At 53.5% G+C, this 20,000-nt stretch overlaps 1 pseudogene; it reads left to right on the top strand.

Annotated features, from left to right (window-relative positions):
• Window positions 1–1,078, top strand: part of LOC143303815 (large subunit ribosomal RNA) — a 2,952-nt pseudogene extending 1,874 nt beyond the window's left edge.
• Window positions 1,079–20,000: the final 18,922 nt, after the last annotated feature.

The raw sequence follows: 20,000 nt of genomic DNA on the forward strand, positions 1-20,000 counted from the left end.
GTTTCGTGTGAACAGCCGTTGCACACGAGTCAGTCGATCCTAAGCCCTAAGAGAAATCCTATGCAGATGAGGTGTCCTAAGATCATACACAAAAATCGCAACAACAAATTGAGCGAAACATATATAATAATAATATATGAGCGAAAGATACACACCCATTGGGCGAAAGGGAATCCGGTTCCTATTCCGGAACCCGGCAGCGGAACCGCATACCATTCGGGCCCTCGTAAGAGTGTTCGTCGGGGTAACCCAAAATGACCTGGAGACGCCGTCGGGAGATCCGGGAAGAGTTTTCTTTTCTGTATAAGCGTTCGAGTTCCCTGGAAACCTCTAGCAGGGAGATAGGGTTTGGAACGCGAAGAGCACCGCAGTTGCGGCGGTGTCCGGATCTTCCCCTCGGACCTTGAAAATCCAGGAGAGGGCCACGTGGAGGTGTCGCGCCGGTTCGTACCCATATCCGCAGCAGGTCTCCAAGGTAAAGAGCCTCTAGTCGATAGATTAATGTAGGTAAGGGAAGTCGGCAAATTGGATCCGTAACTTCGGAATAAGGATTGGCTCTGAGGAGCGGGGCGTGTCGGGCTTGGTCGGGAAGCGGGTTTGGCTGACGTGCCGGGCCTGGGCGAGCTGAACGGGACGCGGCGTATCTATCTCTCTCGGGAGTGGATATCGTCGCGCACCCCGGATCCGAGCTCGGTCCCGTGCCTTGGCCTCCCGCGGATCTTCCTTGCTGCGAGGCTTCCGTGGCGGTTATACCGTCGCGGTCGTTCTCTTCGGCCGCCATTCAACGCTCAGCTCAGAACTGGCACGGACTAGGGGAATCCGACTGTCTAATTAAAACAAAGCATTGCGATGGCCCCCAAGGGTGTTGACGCAATGTGATTTCTGCCCAGTGCTCTGAATGTCAACGTGAAGAAATTCAAAAAAAGCGCGGGTAAACGGCGGGAGTAACTATGACTCTCTTAAGGTAGCCAAATGCCTCGTCATCTAATTAGTGACGCGCATGAATGGATTAACGAGATTCCCTCTGTCCCTATCTATCTACTAGTCCACAAGATGGCGGCATACTGAGAACACGCGTTCACGTCGCTCCGTACTTAATGTTCGAGTTCTTGCGGAAAAGCAAAGAAATCGGGCGAGAAAATAACGCAAAAGTGGAGAGAAAGTGCTTGGGAATTAAAGTAATAATAAAGTACAGTGGAGATCGCTTCTATAGAAGCGTGAGTGGACAGAGAAAAACGTGGCTGAGGTTAGGGCAGAGTGGAAGACATCTTGAGACGCGCGACTGCAGCGCCGCCGCACGGGCTACTTGGTAACTGCGCGCCAACGTTCGTAAAGCAATACGCCGCGGGACTAGCGTCCGCGTTCGTAAAGCGATACGCCGAGGGACTCAGTGCAAGTGTTCGTGAAGCCGCTCGCAGCGGTACTTAGTGTATCCGCGTCCGCAAAGCAACACGCTGCGGTCTAAGTGCCACGTTCGTAAAGTGACACATCAGGACACAGCAAAAGTATCCAGTTTGAAACACAGAGAAGTGCTAGTGCAAGTGCTTGACTAGTGCCGCCATTACGCCTTCGGACTTAGTGTCTGTGCGCGCAAAACAATACGCCGCTGGGACTCTGTCTCGAGCGAGAAAAAAAAAAAAAGCAATACGCCGTCGGACTTAGTGCCCGCGCGTATAGATAATAATAGTACAGTGCAAGCAAAAGTGCTTGACCAGTGCCGCCGTTACGCCGTCGGACTTAGTGTCTGTGCGCGTAAAACAATACGCCGCTGGAACTTAGTGTCTGTGCGCGTAAAACAATACGCCGCTGGGACTTAGTGTCTCGGCGCGTAAAACAATACGCCGCTGGGACTCTGTCTCGAGCGAAAAAAAAAGCAATACGCCGTCGGACTTAGTGCCCGCGCGTATAGATAATAATAGTGGTGCAGTGCAAGCAAAAGTGCTTGACCAGTGCCGCCGTTACGCCGTCGGACTTAGTGTCTGTGCGCGTAAAACAATACGCCGCTGGGACTTAGTGTCTGTGCGCGTTAAACAATACGCCGCTGGGACTTAGTGTCTCGGCGCGTAAAACAATACGCCGCTGGGACTCAGTCTCGAGCGAAAAAAAAAAAAAAGGCAATACGCCGTCGGACTTAGTGCCCGCGCGTATAGATAATAATAGTGGTGCAGTGCAAGCACAAGTGCTCGACCAGTGCCGCCGTTACGCCATCGGACTTAGTATCTGTGCGCGTAAAACAATACGCCGCTGGGACTTAGTGTCTGTGCGCGTAAAACAATACGCCGCTGGGACTTAGTGTCTCGGCGCGTAAAACAATACGCCGCTGGGACTCTGTCTCGAGCGAGAAAAAAAAAGCAAAAAGCAATACGCTGTCGGACTTAGTGCCCGCGCGTATAGATAATAATAGTGGTGCAGTGCAAGCACAAGTGCTCGACTAGTGCCGCCGTTACGCCGTCGGACTTAGTATCTGTGCGCGTAAAACAATACGCCGCTGGGACTTAGTGTCTGTGCGCGTAAACAATACGCCGCTGGGACTTAGTGTCTCGGCGCGTAAAACAATACGCCGCTGGGACTTAGTGTCTCGGCGCGTAAAACAATACGCCGCTGGGACTCAGGCTCGAGCGAGTAAGATAAAAGGAATACGCCGTCGGACTTAGTGCCCGCGCGCGAGAAAGAATAGCGCAGGGCAAATACAAATACAAGTGCGTGACCAGTGCCGCCGTTACGCCGTCGGACCTAGTGTCTCAGCGCGCAAAACAATACGCCGCGGGGACCTACAAATATCAGAATGGCTACGAAGGGTCAATCCCCAACCGCTACAAAAGCAAGAGTGGTTCTCCAACCACTGAAAACGCAAAAGGTGGAGGGGAAAAGCCCGGTTCAGGAGAGAAAGAGGAGAACAGAGGAGAAAGAAAAAGGGGAAGAGGCGAAGCAGCAGCAATCGCCTGTAGCAGCAGACGAACCCCGCACTGTGCCCGATTTAAGAGCACAGGCAGGGGAAATAGAGAAGGGCGTATTAGCCTTCTGTCTGGACCCAAGTAAGAAGGTTAACAAGGAGCAAACCGCAGCCATCATGCGGTATTTCCGGGACATGCGAGGGATAGTGGAAGAACTCTTACTCCACAACAGCTACCTCACCGGGAAGTTGGACCAGAGCACCGGCGCGGAGAAGAAAGAAACGGCGATACTGAGTGCCGTCAACAAGACGCTACAAACGAGCAAGCGGCTCGAAACGGCAGTCAAATCAAGGATGGAGCCTAAGCAGTCCTCCTACGCCGAAAAAGTCAAAATGAAGAATAGTATGGTGGGGCAAATCGCGGTCAAACCACCTACAAACGCGGTGATAATCCGGCCGGAGTCGTCAGACTCCGAGATAAAAACGAGTGAAGAAGCACGGGAAGCAGTCTTCACGCTGGTGAACCCACGTAAGAGAGGAATCCAGATCACCGCAGTGAAGAAAATCAGCGGGAATGGATTAGTCGTGGAAACGGCGAACCCCGAAGGCCTAAAAGCGTTCACGGAGAACGCCAAGCTAAAGGAAGCCGGCCTAAAAACCAGCACGCCGCAGAGGAGGCTGCCCCGGGTAATATTATATGATGTCCCACGGGAAATGCCGGAGAAGGAAATAATGGGCTGCATCAAGAAGCAGAACCAAGAAAGGCTAACAGATGAAGACGTCGGAGCCATCAAATTCTGCTTCAGAACAGGCCGCAAGGACTCCGAGGAAACTAACTGGGTACTGGAAGTGCCCCCCCAGGTAAGAGATAAACTACTAACTGGCAAGATATTCATCTCGTGGAATGCTTGCCGGGTTCGGGATTACATAGCCGTCAGCCGCTGTTACAAGTGCCAAGGCTATGGGCACGTGGCAAAACACTGCCGCTTGGGCTATGAGATCTGCGCACATTGCGCGGAAAGCGGACATAGCACTAAAGAGTGCACGAATAAAAACAAGAACGCCGGCTGCGTCAACTGCAAGAAGGCAGGGAAAAAAGGCGATCATGCGGCCTCTAACGCAGACTGCCCTATGTATAAGAAGGCGTTAGAAATAATTATCTCCCGAACTACGTATGAGTAAAGCCCCGAGCAAAAATGGAAGAGGACACGGGGGTAGAAGGGGTATAAGGATCCTGCAGCATAACATGCAGCGTTCCAAAACTGTCCCCCACGAAATCAGGACACAGATGGTAGCTGATGGCGACGAAATCTTGCTAATGCAAGAGCCATACAGCATCGACGGAAAAATACCCGGACTCGGAACAGGAATCTCGATCGCCTGTCGGGGTTCGAAGGGTGACCCACCAATGGCAGCAGTAGGAGTTAAGTCGAAGGAGCTAACGCCGCTCGAAATTGCCGGACTATGTACAACGCACTGCGCTTGTGTACAAGTAAGCGATGGAGAGACGGAGGTATACTTCGTCAGCCAGTACTTTCCGCCGACCGAAAATATCGAAGTCGGCCTCGAGCAATTAGACAAAGTACTGAATAGGCTCAGAGGGAAGAAAGCCATTATTGGCCTGGACTCCAACGCCAAATCTCCGCTGTGGTGCAGCAAGGACACCGACGACAGAGGTGAGGCCCTGGAGGCTGTCATCGCACAATACAACCTCCACATCCTCAACAAACCAGGACAGGCACACACATTTGAAACAACGAGAGGGCGATCGAACATAGACCTGACTATGGCGACTCCGGAAGCAATACCGCTCGTGAAGGAATGGAGAGTACACGAGGACGGAACCTCCAGCGATCACAGAATACTGGAGACGCGTCTCGATTTTAACGAGGGGAGTACTCCGCCGCAGCTTCAGGAAAGAAGATACAACACTCGGCACGCCAACTGGGAGGTCTTTCAAAGAGTGATCATAGAGGAAAAGGCGACACTCCGAGAGACAAACCCCCGGCAGCCGAACGAGGTTGAACGAATGGCCGAGCAGATGCAGGAAGTCCTCAGAAGAGCCTGCGATGCCGCCATTCCGAGGAAAAAATGGTATCACAGATCGGTGCCATGGTGGACGCCTGAGCTCACACGAGCAAAGAGGGAAGTCTACCGGGCAAGGAGGAAATATCAGGGGACCAGGGACCCCGCAACGAGGGAGCAGGAGAAGCTGCGGTATAGAGAAATCAGAAAGGAGTACGTAAAAGCAATCACCAGGACCAAGATACGCAGCTGGAGAGAATTTATAACCAAGGAGGGCAACGCAGAACCCTGGGGTATTGCCTACCGAACGGCCACGGGCAAGCTAAGGAGGGAAGAAACAGTGTCGACTCTGCGGACGCCACAAGGGGAAACCTCCAACTGGCGAACCACCGCGGCGGCGATGCTGTCCGCCCTACTACCCGACGACGAGGAAGAAACGGACACGCCGGAGCAGACAGCGATCAGACGCGACAGTACAACCCCCCCGAACGTCGAGGACACCCCAGAGTTCCGCTACGAGGAACTCAGTGGCGCCGTAAAACGACTAACGAAGGGGAAATGTCCTGGACCTGACCTAGTCGAGGCCGAAGTAATCCAACGCGCCTGGGGTGGAATCCATCAGGAACTCCTCAGGCTCATGAATAGCTGCCTCACCTGGGGAGTCTTCCCGAAGGTTTGGAAATTGGGGAACGTCATCACTATCCCGAAGGGACCAGAACGGGATAAGAGTAGCCCGAAGTCTTACAGGCCGATTTGCCTACTATCGATGGTGGGCAAGTTACTGGAAAGGCTGATGGCTGCCAGGATGACAACTATATTCCACGACCACGCCCTAACGTCGGACAGGCAGTACGGCTTTCGCCCCGGTAGATCCACAGTGGATGCGATCACGAAATTCCGCGAGATAGTCGAGCGAATGAGTGAGGAAAAGTACGTACTCGCAATCGCGCTCGACATATCAGGAGCATTCGATAACGTGTGGTGGCCCAACGTGATGCACGAGTTGAAGAGAAGAGACTGCCCCGCCAATCTATATCGACTGACGAGAAGCTACTTTTCGGATAGAGCCGTGCGAATCGCGGGGAAAAATGATATGGTCAGCAAGCCCGTTACGAAGGGTTGCCCGCAGGGGTCGGTACTGGGTCCAAGCTTCTGGAACCTAATATTCGACGACCTGCTAGCCGAACTCACGACAAGCGCGACAGAGTGCGAACCGATCGCGTACGCGGACGACATAGTGATCCTGGTCGCAGGAAAGGCGAGAACCGAACTGCAAGAGAAGGGACAAGATATAGTCACACGCGTTGCTACCTGGTGCGACAGGAAGAAACTCACGCTGTCGGCGGAGAAAACGGAAATGATGCTCGTCAAGGGCAAGCTGGATGCGGAGAGACCACCGATCATCAAGATCGACGGCAGAAGCATAAAAATGAAACAGGCTATAAAATACCTGGGAGTGTACCTAGAAAGCGGCCTGAAAATAAACAGGCATGTACACGAGACGACAAAAAAGTGCCAGAAACTATTCAACAGCCTCGCGAGAGTGGCCAAGGCGAAGTGGGGACTCGGACACGCGGCCATGCGTACCCTGTACAAAGGGCTGTACGAACCGATAACCACATACGCCGCAGCCGGCTGGAGCGACCTGCTGAAAGGTAAGGCGAAGAGCAGACTAATAAGATCGCAGAGGATGGCACTCCTCCGAGTGACAAAGGCATACAGGACAACGTCAACAGAGGCCCTCCAAGTCATCGCCGGAGCTATCCCGATCGACCTCCTCATCGAAGCCCGAGCACGGAAATACCGATGGGGGAAAGGCCAAGACGACGCGAGCAGCGAAAAGGAAATCGCCAGGCAAGCAATAGAGAAGTGGCAGGAACGCTGGCAGACCACGAGCAAGGGGAGGACGACTTATGCGTACTTCGACAGCATTAAGGACAGGCTTGAGAATCGCTGGGTAAGACCCGACCACTATATGACACAGTTCATCAGCGGTCATGGGGACTTTAACAGCAAACTCAAGACGTTCGGCTTGAGCGAAGTGGACACGTGCGACTGCGGCAGTGAGGAAACCCCCCACCATATCCTCGAGGAATGTCCTCTCTTCGAAGAAGACCGTCAAACACTGCGGAACGCGATACGCGAACTAAAGTTAGACTGGCCAGAAGAAAAGTGGGAGTTTATAACGAAGGACGTATACCCCCACTTCCTCCAGTTCACAAGGAGCGTCCTGCGGGCAAAGGAGGAGAAGAGAAGGAGAATTCTGTGGGAAACAGAGGGACCCTCGCCACATGGGCGATACTCGGGGACAGGAGCAACACAGCTGACTGAACCGACAGACGGGCCTCCAAGACGGAGTACAAGGCTGGCACGGAGACCGACTGAACAGCGCAGGGGGAAAGAAGAAGAAGAGGAGGAAGAAGAAGAACCCGCGACGCTGAGACGCGCAGAGACCAACGGCATCGGACTCTAAACAGGGAACGAAATATAAATATAAAATATAAAAGAGCAAGAAACAGCACAAAACAAAAGAACACGGAAAAAGGACAAGGCAAGGAAGATCTAGGAAAGACCCCCTGCGACCGTCGGTGCAGGCGGTACTCATGCAAATGAGTACTGTGACGGTGCAGGGAATAATCGGCTGGAAAGCCAACCTGCTGGGACCGAGCAACACGCTGGCAGCTCCGCCTCCTCGTGGCCCCCGCTGGTAACGGCGCGGCGCGGTGCGCGCATCTCGCCGCGCCGGCTAAGCGAGCTGCCGCCCGAAAGGGTAGGTTCAACTTGTCCAAAGACCCGAAAGGAGAGGGCAGGGTTTTTCCAAGTCGCGCGCCGACCACCCGCGCGCCGTTCCCCGGGCAGTGGCCGTCGGGAAGTGGATAATAAATACCGAACATCCAAAGAGCGAAGCCAGTATGAGTCTTACACTCCAGGAATGGCGCGGTCGGCCCCAAGCCGAGCCCTTATACGCTCAAACTAATTGTCCCTATCTACGGAGTCCACAAGATGGCGGCATACTGAGAACACGCGTTCACGTCGCTCCGTACTTAATGTTCGAGTTCTTGCGGAAAAGCAAAGAAATCGGGCGAGAAAATAACGCAAAAGTGGAGAGAAAGTGCTTAGGAATTAAAGTAATAATAAAGTACAGTGGAGATCGCTTCTATAGAAGCGTGAGTGGACAGAGAAAAACGTGGCTGAGGTTAGGGCAGAGTGGAAGACATCTTGAGACGCGCGACTGCAGCGCCGCCGCACGGGCTACTTGGTAACTGCGCGCCAACGTTCGTAAAGCAATACGCCGCGGGACTAGCGTCCGCGTTCGTAAAGCGATACGCCGAGGGACTCAGTGCAAGTGTTCGTGAAGCCGCTCGCAGCGGTACTTAGTGTATCCGCGTCCGCAAAGCAACACGCTGCGGTCTAAGTGCCACGTTCGTAAAGTGACACATCAGGACACAGCAAAAGTATCCAGTTTGAAACACAGAGAAGTGCTAGTGCAAGTGCTTGACTAGTGCCGCCATTACGCCTTCGGACTTAGTGTCTGTGCGCGCAAAACAATACGCCGCTGGGACTCTGTCTCGAGCGAGAAAAAAAAGCAATACGCCGTCGGACTTAGTGCCCGCGCGTATAGATAATAATAGTACAGTGCAAGCAAAAGTGCTTGACCAGTGCCGCCGTTACGCCGTCGGACTTAGTGTCTGTGCGCGTAAAACAATACGCCGCTGGAACTTAGTGTCTGTGCGCGTAAAACAATACGCCGCTGGGACTTAGTGTCTCGGCGCGTAAAACAATACGCCGCTGGGACTCTGTCTCGAGCGAAAAAAAGCAATACGCCGTCGGACTTAGTGCCCGCGCGTATAGATAATAATAGTGGTGCAGTGCAAGCAAAAGTGCTTGACCAGTGCCGCCGTTACGCCGTCGGACTTAGTGTCTGTGCGCGTAAAACAATACGCCGCTGGGACTTAGTGTCTGTGCGCGTTAAACAATACGCCGCTGGGACTTAGTGTCTCGGCGCGTAAAACAATACGCCGCTGGGACTCTGTCTCGAGCGAAAAAAAAGGCAATACGCCGTCGGACTTAGTGCCCGCGCGTATAGATAATAATAGTGGTGCAGTGCAAGCACAAGTGCTCGACCAGTGCCGCCGTTACGCCATCGGACTTAGTATCTGTGCGCGTAAAACAATACGCCGCTGGGACTTAGTGTCTGTGCGCGTAAAACAATACGCCGCTGGGACTTAGTGTCTCGGCGCGTAAAACAATACGCCGCTGGGACTCTGTCTCGAGCGAGAAAAAAAAAAAAAGCAAAAAGCAATACGCTGTCGGACTTAGTGCCCGCGCGTATAGATAATAATAGTGGTGCAGTGCAAGCACAAGTGCTCGACTAGTGCCGCCGTTACGCCGTCGGACTTAGTATCTGTGCGCGTAAAACAATACGCCGCTGGGACTTAGTGTCTGTGCGCGTAAACAATACGCCGCTGGGACTTAGTGTCTCGGCGCGTAAAACAATACGCCGCTGGGACTTAGTGTCTCGGCGCGTAAAACAATACGCCGCTGGGACTCAGGCTCGAGCGAGTAAGATAAAAGGAATACGCCGTCGGACTTAGTGCCCGCGCGCGAGAAAGAATAGCGCAGGGCAAATACAAATACAAGTGCGTGACCAGTGCCGCCGTTACGCCGTCGGACCTAGTGTCTCAGCGCGCAAAACAATACGCCGCGGGGACCTACAAATATCAGAATGGCTACGAAGGGTCAATCCCCAACCGCTACAAAAGCAAGAGTGGTTCTCCAACCACTGAAAACGCAAAAGGTGGAGGGGAAAAGCCCGGTTCAGGAGAGAAAGAGGAGAACAGAGGAGAAAGAAAAAGGGGAAGAGGCGAAGCAGCAGCAATCGCCTGTAGCAGCAGACGAACCCCGCACTGTGCCCGATTTAAGAGCACAGGCAGGGGAAATAGAGAAGGGCGTATTAGCCTTCTGTCTGGACCCAAGTAAGAAGGTTAACAAGGAGCAAACCGCAGCCATCATGCGGTATTTCCGGGACATGCGAGGGATAGTGGAAGAACTCCTACTCCACAACAGCTACCTCACCGGGAAGTTGGACCAGAGCACCGGCGCGGAGAAGAAAGAAACGGCGATACTGAGTGCCGTCAACAAGACGCTACAAACGAGCAAGCGGCTCGAAACGGCAGTCAAATCAAGGATGGAGCCTAAGCAGTCCTCCTACGCCGAAAAAGTCAAAATGAAGAATAGTATGGTGGGGCAAATCGCGGTCAAACCACCTACAAACGCGGTGATAATCCGGCCGGAGTCGTCAGACTCCGAGATAAAAACGAGTGAGGAAGCACGGGAAGCAGTCTTCACGCTGGTGAACCCACGTAAGAGAGGAATCCAGATCACCGCAGTGAAGAAAATCAGCGGGAATGGATTAGTCGTGGAAACGGCGAACCCCGAAGGCCTAAAAGCGTTCACGGAGAACGCCAAGCTAAAGGAAGCCGGCCTAAAAACCAGCACGCCGCAGAGGAGGCTGCCCCGGGTAATATTATATGATGTCCCACGGGAAATGCCGGAGAAGGAAATAATGGGCTGCATCAAGAAGCAGAACCAAGAAAGGCTAACAGATGAAGACGTCGGAGCCATCAAATTCTGCTTCAGAACAGGCCGCAAGGACTCCGAGGAAACTAACTGGGTACTGGAAGTGCCCCCCCAGGTAAGAGATAAACTACTAACTGGCAAGATATTCATCTCGTGGAATGCTTGCCGGGTTCGGGATTACATAGCCGTCAGCCGCTGTTACAAGTGCCAAGGCTATGGGCACGTGGCAAAACACTGCCGCTTGGGCTATGAGATCTGCGCACATTGCGCGGAAAGCGGACATAGCACTAAAGAGTGCACGAATAAAAACAAGAACGCCGGCTGCGTCAACTGCAAGAAGGCAGGGAAAAAAGGCGATCATGCGGCCTCTAACGCAGACTGCCCTATGTATAAGAAGGCGTTAGAAATAATTATCTCCCGAACTACGTATGAGTAAAGCCCCGAGCAAAAATGGAAGAGGACACGGGGGTAGAAGGGGTATAAGGATCCTGCAGCATAACATGCAGCGTTCCAAAACTGTCCCCCACGAAATCAGGACACAGATGGTAGCTGATGGCGACGAAATCTTGCTAATGCAAGAGCCATACAGCATCGACGGAAAAATACCCGGACTCGGAACAGGAATCTCGATCGCCTGTCGGGGTTCGAAGGGTGACCCACCAATGGCAGCAGTAGGAGTTAAGTCGAAGGAGCTAACGCCGCTCGAAATCGCCGGACTATGTACAACGCACTGCGCTTGTGTACAAGTAAGCGATGGAGAGACGGAGGTATACTTCGTCAGCCAGTACTTTCCGCCGACCGAAAATATCGAAGTCGGCCTCGAGCAATTAGACAAAGTACTGAATAGGCTCAGAGGGAAGAAAGCCATTATTGGCCTGGACTCCAACGCCAAATCTCCGCTGTGGTGCAGCAAGGACACCGACGACAGAGGTGAGGCCCTGGAGGCTGTCATCGCACAATACAACCTCCACATCCTCAACAAACCAGGACAGGCACACACATTTGAAACAACGAGAGGGCGATCGAACATAGACCTGACTATGGCGACTCCGGAAGCAATACCGCTCGTGAAGGAATGGAGAGTACACGAGGACGGAACCTCCAGCGATCACAGAATACTGGAGACGCGTCTCGATTTTAACGAGGGGAGTACTCCGCCGCAGCTTCAGGAAAGAAGATACAACACTCGGCACGCCAACTGGGAGGTCTTTCAAAGAGTGATCATAGAGGAAAAGGCGACACTCCGAGAGACAAACCCCCGGCAGCCGAACGAGGTTGAACGAATGGCCGAGCAGATGCAGGAAGTCCTCAGAAGAGCCTGCGATGCCGCCATTCCGAGGAAAAAATGGTATCACAGATCGGTGCCATGGTGGACGCCTGAGCTCACACGAGCAAAGAGGGAAGTCTACCGGGCAAGGAGGAAATATCAGGGGACCAGGGACCCCGCAACGAGGGAGCAGGAGAAGCTGCGGTATAGAGAAATCAGAAAGGAGTACGTAAAAGCAATCACCAGGACCAAGATACGCAGCTGGAGAGAATTTATAACCAAGGAGGGCAACGCAGAACCCTGGGGTATTGCCTACCGAACGGCCACGGGCAAGCTAAGGAGGGAAGAAACAGTGTCGACTCTGCGGACGCCACAAGGGGAAACCTCCAACTGGCGAACCACCGCGGCGGCGATGCTGTCCGCCCTACTACCCGACGACGAGGAAGAAACGGACACGCCGGAGCAGACAGCGATCAGACGCGACAGTACAACCCCCCCGAACGCCGAGGACACCCCAGAGTTCCGCTACGAGGAACTCAGTGGCGCCGTAAAACGACTAACGAAGGGGAAATGTCCTGGACCTGACCTAGTCGAGGCCGAAGTAATCCAACGCGCCTGGGGTGGAATCCATCAGGAACTCCTCAGGCTCATGAATAGCTGCCTCACCTGGGGAGTCTTCCCGAAGGTTTGGAAATTGGGGAACGTCATCACTATCCCGAAGGGACCAGAACGGGATAAGAGTAGCCCGAAGTCTTACAGGCCGATTTGCCTACTATCGATGGTGGGCAAGTTACTGGAAAGGCTGATGGCTGCCAGGATGACAACTATATTCCACGACCACGCCCTAACGTCGGACAGGCAGTACGGCTTTCGCCCCGGTAGATCCACAGTGGATGCGATCACGAAATTCCGCGAGATAGTCGAGCGAATGAGTGAGGAAAAGTACGTACTCGCAATCGCGCTCGACATATCAGGAGCATTCGATAACGTGTGGTGGCCCAACGTGATGCACGAGTTGAAGAGAAGAGACTGCCCCGCCAATCTATATCGACTGACGAGAAGCTACTTTTCGGATAGAGCCGTGCGAATCGCGGGGAAAAATGATATGGTCAGCAAGCCCGTTACGAAGGGTTGCCCGCAGGGGTCGGTACTGGGTCCAAGCTTCTGGAACCTAATATTCGACGACCTGCTAGCCGAACTCACGACAAGCGCGACAGAGTGCGAACCGATCGCGTACGCGGACGACATAGTGATCCTGGTCGCAGGAAAGGCGAGAACCGAACTGCAAGAGAAGGGACAAGATATAGTCACACGCGTTGCTACCTGGTGCGACAGGAAGAAACTCACGCTGTCGGCGGAGAAAACGGAAATGATGCTCGTCAAGGGCAAGCTGGATGCGGAGAGACCACCGATCATCAAGATCGATGGCAGAAGCATAAAAATGAAACAGGCTATAAAATACCTGGGAGTGTACCTAGAAAGCGGCCTGAAAATAAACAGGCATGTACACGAGACGACAAAAAAGTGCCAGAAACTATTCAACAGCCTCGCGAGAGTGGCCAAGGCGAAGTGGGGACTCGGACACGCGGCCATGCGTACCCTGTACAAAGGGCTGTACGAACCGATAACCACATACGCCGCAGCCGGCTGGAGCGACCTGCTGAAAGGTAAGGCGAAGAGCAGACTAATAAGATCGCAGAGGATGGCACTCCTCCGAGTGACAAAGGCATACAGGACAACGTCAACAGAGGCCCTCCAAGTCATCGCCGGAGCTATCCCGATCGACCTCCTCATCGAAGCCCGAGCACGGAAATACCGATGGGGGAAAGGCCAAGACGACGCGAGCAGCGAAAAGGAAATCGCCAGGCAAGCAATAGAGAAGTGGCAGGAACGCTGGCAGACCACGAGCAAGGGGAGGACGACTTATGCGTACTTCGACAGCATTAAGGACAGGCTTGAGAATCGCTGGGTAAGACCCGACCACTATATGACACAGTTCATCAGCGGTCATGGGGACTTTAACAGCAAACTCAAGACGTTCGGCTTGAGCGAAGTGGACACGTGCGACTGCGGCAGTGAGGAAACCCCCCACCATATCCTCGAGGAATGTCCTCTCTTCGAAGAAGACCGTCAAACACTGCGGAACGCGATACGCGAACTAAAGTTAGACTGGCCAGAAGAAAAGTGGGAGTTTATAACGAAGGACGTATACCCCCACTTCCTCCAGTTCACAAGGAGCGTCCTGCGGGCAAAGGAGGAGAAGAGAAGGAGAATTCTGTGGGAAACAGAGGGACCCTCGCCACATGGGCGATACTCGGGGACAGGAGCAACACAGCTGACTGAACCGACAGACGGGCCTCCAAGACGGAGTACAAGGCTGGCACGGAGACCGACTGAACAGCGCAAGGGGAAAGAAGAAGAAGAGGAGGAAGAAGAAGAACCCGCGACGCTGAGACGCGCAGAGACCAACGGCATCGGACTCTAAACAGGGAACGAAATATAAATATAAAATATAAAATATAAAAGAGCAAGAAACAGCACAAAACAAAAGAACACGGAAAAAGGACAAGGCAAGGAAGATCTAGGAAAGACCCCCTGCGACCGTCGGTGCAGGCGGTACTCATGCAAATGAGTACTGTGACGGTGCAGGGAATAATCGGCTGGAAAGCCAACCTGCTGGGACCGAGCAACACGCTGGCAGCTCCGCCTCCTCGTGGCCCCCGCTGGTAACGGCGCGGCGCGGTGCGCGCATCTCGCCGCGCCGGCTAAGCGAGCTGCCGCCCGAAAGGGTAGGTTCAACTTGTCCAAAGACCCGAAAGGAGAGGGCAGGGTTTTTCCAAGTCGCGCGCCGACCACCCGCGCGCCGTTCCCCGGGCAGTGGCCGTCAGGAAGTGGATAATAAATACCGAACATCCAAAGAGCGAAGCCAGTATGAGTCTTACACTCCAGGAATGGCGCGGTCGGCCCCAAGCCGAGCCCTTATACGCTCAAACTAATTGTCCCTATCTACGGAGTCCACAAGATGGCGGCATACTGAGAACACGCGTTCACGTCGCTCCGTACTTAATGTTCGAGTTCTTGCGGAAAAGCAAAGAAATCGGGCGAGAAAATAACGCAAAAGTGGAGAGAAAGTGCTTGGGAATTAAAGTAATAATAAAGTACAGTGGAGATCGCTTCTATAGAAGCGTGAGTGGACAGAGAAAAACGTGGCTGAGGTTAGGGCAGAGTGGAAGACATCTTGAGACGCGCGACTGCAGCGCCGCCGCACGGGCTACTTGGTAACTGCGCGCCAACGTTCGTAAAGCAATACGCCGCGGGACTAGCGTCCGCGTTCGTAAAGCGATACGCCGAGGGACTCAGTGCAAGTGTTCGTGAAGCCGCTCGCAGCGGTACTTAGTGTATCCGCGTCCGCAAAGCAACACGCTGCGGTCTAAGTGCCACGTTCGTAAAGTGACACAACAGGACACAGCAAAAGTATCCAGTTTGAAACACAGAGAAGTGCTAGTGCAAGTGCTTGACTAGTGCCGCCATTACGCCTTCGGACTTAGTGTCTGTGCGCGTAAAACAATACGCCGCTGGGACTCTGTCTCGAGCGAGAAAAAAAGCAATACGCCGTCGGACTTAGTGCCCGCGCGTATAGATAATAATAGTACAGTGCAAGCAAAAGTGCTTGACCAGTGCCGCCGTTACGCCGTCGGACTTAGTGTCTGTGCGCGTAAAACAATACGCCGCTGGAACTTAGTGTCTGTGCGCGTAAAACAATACGCCGCTGGGACTTAGTGTATCGGCGCGTAAAACAATACGCCGCTGGGACTCTGTCTCGAGCGAAAAAAAAGCAATACGCCGTCGGACTTAGTGCCCGCGCGTATAGATAATAATAGTGGTGCAGTGCAAGCAAAAGTGCTTGACCAGTGCCGCCGTTACGCCGTCGGACTTAGTGTCTGTGCGCGTAAAACAATACGCCGCTGGGACTTAGTGTCTGTGCGCGTTAAACAATACGCCGCTGGGACTTAGTGTCTCGGCGCGTAAAACAATACGCCGCTGGGACTCTGTCTCGAGCGAAAAAAAGGCAATACGCCGTCGGACTTAGTGCCCGCGCGTATAGATAATAATAGTGGTGCAGTGCAAGCACAAGTGCTCGACCAGTGCCGCCGTTACGCCATCGGACTTAGTATCTGTGCGCGTAAAACAATACGCCGCTGGGACTTAGTGTCTGTGCGCGTAAAACAATACGCCGCTGGGACTTAGTGTCTCGGCGCGTAAAACAATACGCCGCTGGGACTCTGTCTCGAGCGAGAAAAAAAAAGCAAAAAGCAATACGCTGTCGGACTTAGTGCCCGCGCGTATAGATAATAATAGTGGTGCAGTGCAAGCACAAGTGCTCGACTAGTGCCGCCGTTACGCCGTCGGACTTAGTATCTGTGCGCGTAAAACAATACGCCGCTGGGACTTAGTGTCTGTGCGCGTAAACAATACGCCGCTGGGACTTAGTGTCTCGGCGCGTAAAACAATACGCCGCTGGGACTTAGTGTCTCGGCGCGTAAAACAATACGCCGCTGGGACTCAGGCTCGAGCGAGTAAGATAAAAGGAATACGCCGTCGGACTTAGTGCCCGCGCGCGAGAAAGAATAGCGCAGGGCAAATACAAATACAAGTGCGTGACCAGTGCCGCCGTTACGCCGTCGGACCTAGTGTCTCAGCGCGCAAAACAATACGCCGCGGGGACCTACAAATATCAGAATGGCTACGAAGGGTCAATCCCCAACCGCTACAAAAGCAAGAGTGGTTCTCCAACCACTGAAAACGCAAAAGGTGGAGGGGAAAAGCCCGGTTCAGGAGAGAAAGAGGAGAACAGAGGAGAAAGAAAAAGGGGAAGAGGCGAAGCAGCAGCAATCGCCTGTAGCAGCAGACGAACCCCGCACTGTGCCCGATTTAAGAGCACAGGCAGGGGAAATAGAGAAGGGCGTATTAGCCTTCTGTCTGGACCCAAGTAAGAAGGTTAACAAGGAGCAAACCGCAGCCATCATGCGGTATTTCCGGGACATGCGAGGGATAGTGGAAGAACTCTTACTCCACAACAGCTACCTCACCGGGAAGTTGGACCAGAGCACCGGCGCGGAGAAGAAAGAAACGGCGATACTGAGTGCCGTCAACAAGACGCTACAAACGAGCAAGCGGCTCGAAACGGCAGTCAAATCAAGGATGGAGCCTAAGCAGTCCTCCTACGCCGAAAAAGTCAAAATGAAGAATAGTATGGTGGGGCAAATCGCGGTCAAACCACCTACAAACGCGGTGATAATCCGGCCGGAGTCGTCAGACTCCGAGATAAAAACGAGTGAGGAAGCACGGGAAGCAGTCTTCACGCTGGTGAACCCACGTAAGAGAGGAATCCAGATCACCGCAGTGAAGAAAATCAGCGGGAATGGATTAGTCGTGGAAACGGCGAACCCCGAAGGCCTAAAAGCGTTCACGGAGAACGCCAAGCTAAAGGAAGCCGGCCTAAAAACCAGCACGCCGCAGAGGAGGCTGCCCCGGGTAATATTATATGATGTCCCACGGGAAATGCCGGAGAAGGAAATAATGGGCTGCATCAAGAAGCAGAACCAAGAAAGGCTAACAGATGAAGACGTCGGAGCCATCAAATTCTGCTTCAGAACAGGCCGCAAGGACTCCGAGGAAACTAACTGGGTACTGGAAGTGCCCCCCCAGGTAAGAGATAAACTACTAACTGGCAAGATATTCATCTCGTGGAATGCTTGCCGGGTTCGGGATTACATAGCCGTCAGCCGCTGTTACAAGTGCCAAGGCTATGGGCACGTGGCAAAACACTGCCGCTTGGGCTATGAGATCTGCGCACATTGCGCGGAAAGCGGACATAGCACTAAAGAGTGCACGAATAAAAACAAGAACGCCGGCTGCGTCAACTGCAAGAAGGCAGGGAAAAAAGGCGATCATGCGGCCTCTAACGCAGACTGCCCTATGTATAAGAAGGCGTTAGAAATAATTATCTCCCGAACTACGTATGAGTAAAGCCCCGAGCAAAAATGGAAGAGGACACGGGGGTAGAAGGGGTATAAGGATCCTGCAGCATAACATGCAGCGTTCCAAAACTGTCCCCCACGAAATCAGGACACAGATGGTAGCTGATGGCGACGAAATCTTGCTAATGCAAGAGCCATACAGCATCGACGGAAAAATACCCGGACTCGGAACAGGAATCTCGATCGCCTGTCGGGGTTCGAAGGGTGACCCACCAATGGCAGCAGTAGGAGTTAAGTCGAAGGAGCTAACGCCGCTCGAAATTGCCGGACTATGTACAACGCACTGCGCTTGTGTACAAGTAACCGATGGAGAGACGGAGGTATACTTCGTCAGCCAGTACTTTCCGCCGACCGAAAATATCGAAGTCGGCCTCGAGCAATTAGACAAAGTACTGAATAGGCTCAGAGGGAAGAAAGCCATTATTGGCCTGGACTCCAACGCCAAATCTCCGCTGTGGTGCAGCAAGGACACCGACGACAGAGGTGAGGCCCTGGAGGCTGTCATCGCACAATACAACCTCCACATCCTCAACAAACCAGGACAGGCACACACATTTGAAACAACGAGAGGGCGATCGAACATAGACCTGACTATGGCGACTCCGGAAGCAATACCGCTCGTGAAGGAATGGAGAGTACACGAGGACGGAACCTCCAGCGATCACAGAATACTGGAGACGCGTCTCGATTTTAACGAGGGGAGTACTCCGCCGCAGCTTCAGGAAAGAAGATACAACACTCGGCACGCCAACTGGGAGGTCTTTCAAAGAGTGATCATAGAGGAAAAGGCGACACTCCGAGAGACAAACCCCCGGCAGCCGAACGAGGTTGAACGAATGGCCGAGCAGATGCAGGAAGTCCTCAGAAGAGCCTGCGATGCCGCCATTCCGAGGAAAAAATGGTATCACAGATCGGTGCCATGGTGGACGCCTGAGCTCACACGAGCAAAGAGGGAAGTCTACCGGGCAAGGAGGAAATATCAGGGGACCAGGGACCCCGCAACGAGGGAGCAGGAGAAGCTGCGGTATAGAGAAATCAGAAAGGAGTACGTAAAAGCAATCACCAGGACCAAGATACGCAGCTGGAGAGAATTTATAACCAAGGAGGGCAACGCAGAACCCTGGGGTATTGCCTACCGAACGGCCACGGGCAAGCTAAGGAGGGAAGAAACAGTGTCGACTCTGCGGACGCCACAAGGGGAAACCTCCAACTGGCGAACCACCGCGGCGGCGATGCTGTCCGCCCTACTACCCGACGACGAGGAAGAAACGGACACGCCGGAGCAGACAGCGATCAGACGCGACAGTACAACCCCCCCGAACGTCGAGGACACCCCAGAGTTCCGCTACGAGGAACTCAGTGGCGCCGTAAAACGACTAACGAAGGGGAAATGTCCTGGACCTGACCTAGTCGAGGCCGAAGTAATCCAACGCGCCTGGGGTGGAATCCATCAGGAACTCCTCAGGCTCATGAATAGCTGCCTCACCTGGGGAGTCTTCCCGAAGGTTTGGAAATTGGGGAACGTCATCACTATCCCGAAGGGACCAGAACGGGATAAGAGTAGCCCGAAGTCTTACAGGCCGATTTGCCTACTATCGATGGTGGGCAAGTTACTGGAAAGGCTGATGGCTGCCAGGATGACAACTATATTCCACGACCACGCCCTAACGTCGGACAGGCAGTACGGCTTTCGCCCCGGTAGATCCACAGTGGATGCGATCACGAAATTCCGCGAGATAGTCGAGCGAATGAGTGAGGAAAAGTACGTACTCGCAATCGCGCTCGACATATCAGGAGCATTCGATAACGTGTGGTGGCCCAACGTGATGCACGAGTTGAAGAGAAGAGACTGCCCCGCCAATCTATATCGACTGACGAGAAGCTACTTTTCGGATAGAGCCGTGCGAATCGCGGGGAAAAATGATATGGTCAGCAAGCCCGTTACGAAGGGTTGCCCGCAGGGGTCGGTACTGGGTCCAAGCTTCTGGAACCTAATATTCGACGACCTGCTAGCCGAACTCACGACAAGCGCGACAGAGTGCGAACCGATCGCGTACGCGGACGACATAGTGATCCTGGTCGCAGGAAAGGCGAGAACCGAACTGCAAGAGAAGGGACAAGATATAGTCACACGCGTTGCTACCTGGTGCGACAGGAAGAAACTCACGCTGTCGGCGGAGAAAACGGAAATGAT

This window comes from Bombus vancouverensis, chromosome 16, assembly GCF_051014615.1.
Source record: "Bombus vancouverensis nearcticus chromosome 16, iyBomVanc1_principal, whole genome shotgun sequence".
NCBI lineage: Eukaryota > Metazoa > Arthropoda > Insecta > Hymenoptera > Apidae > Bombus > Bombus vancouverensis.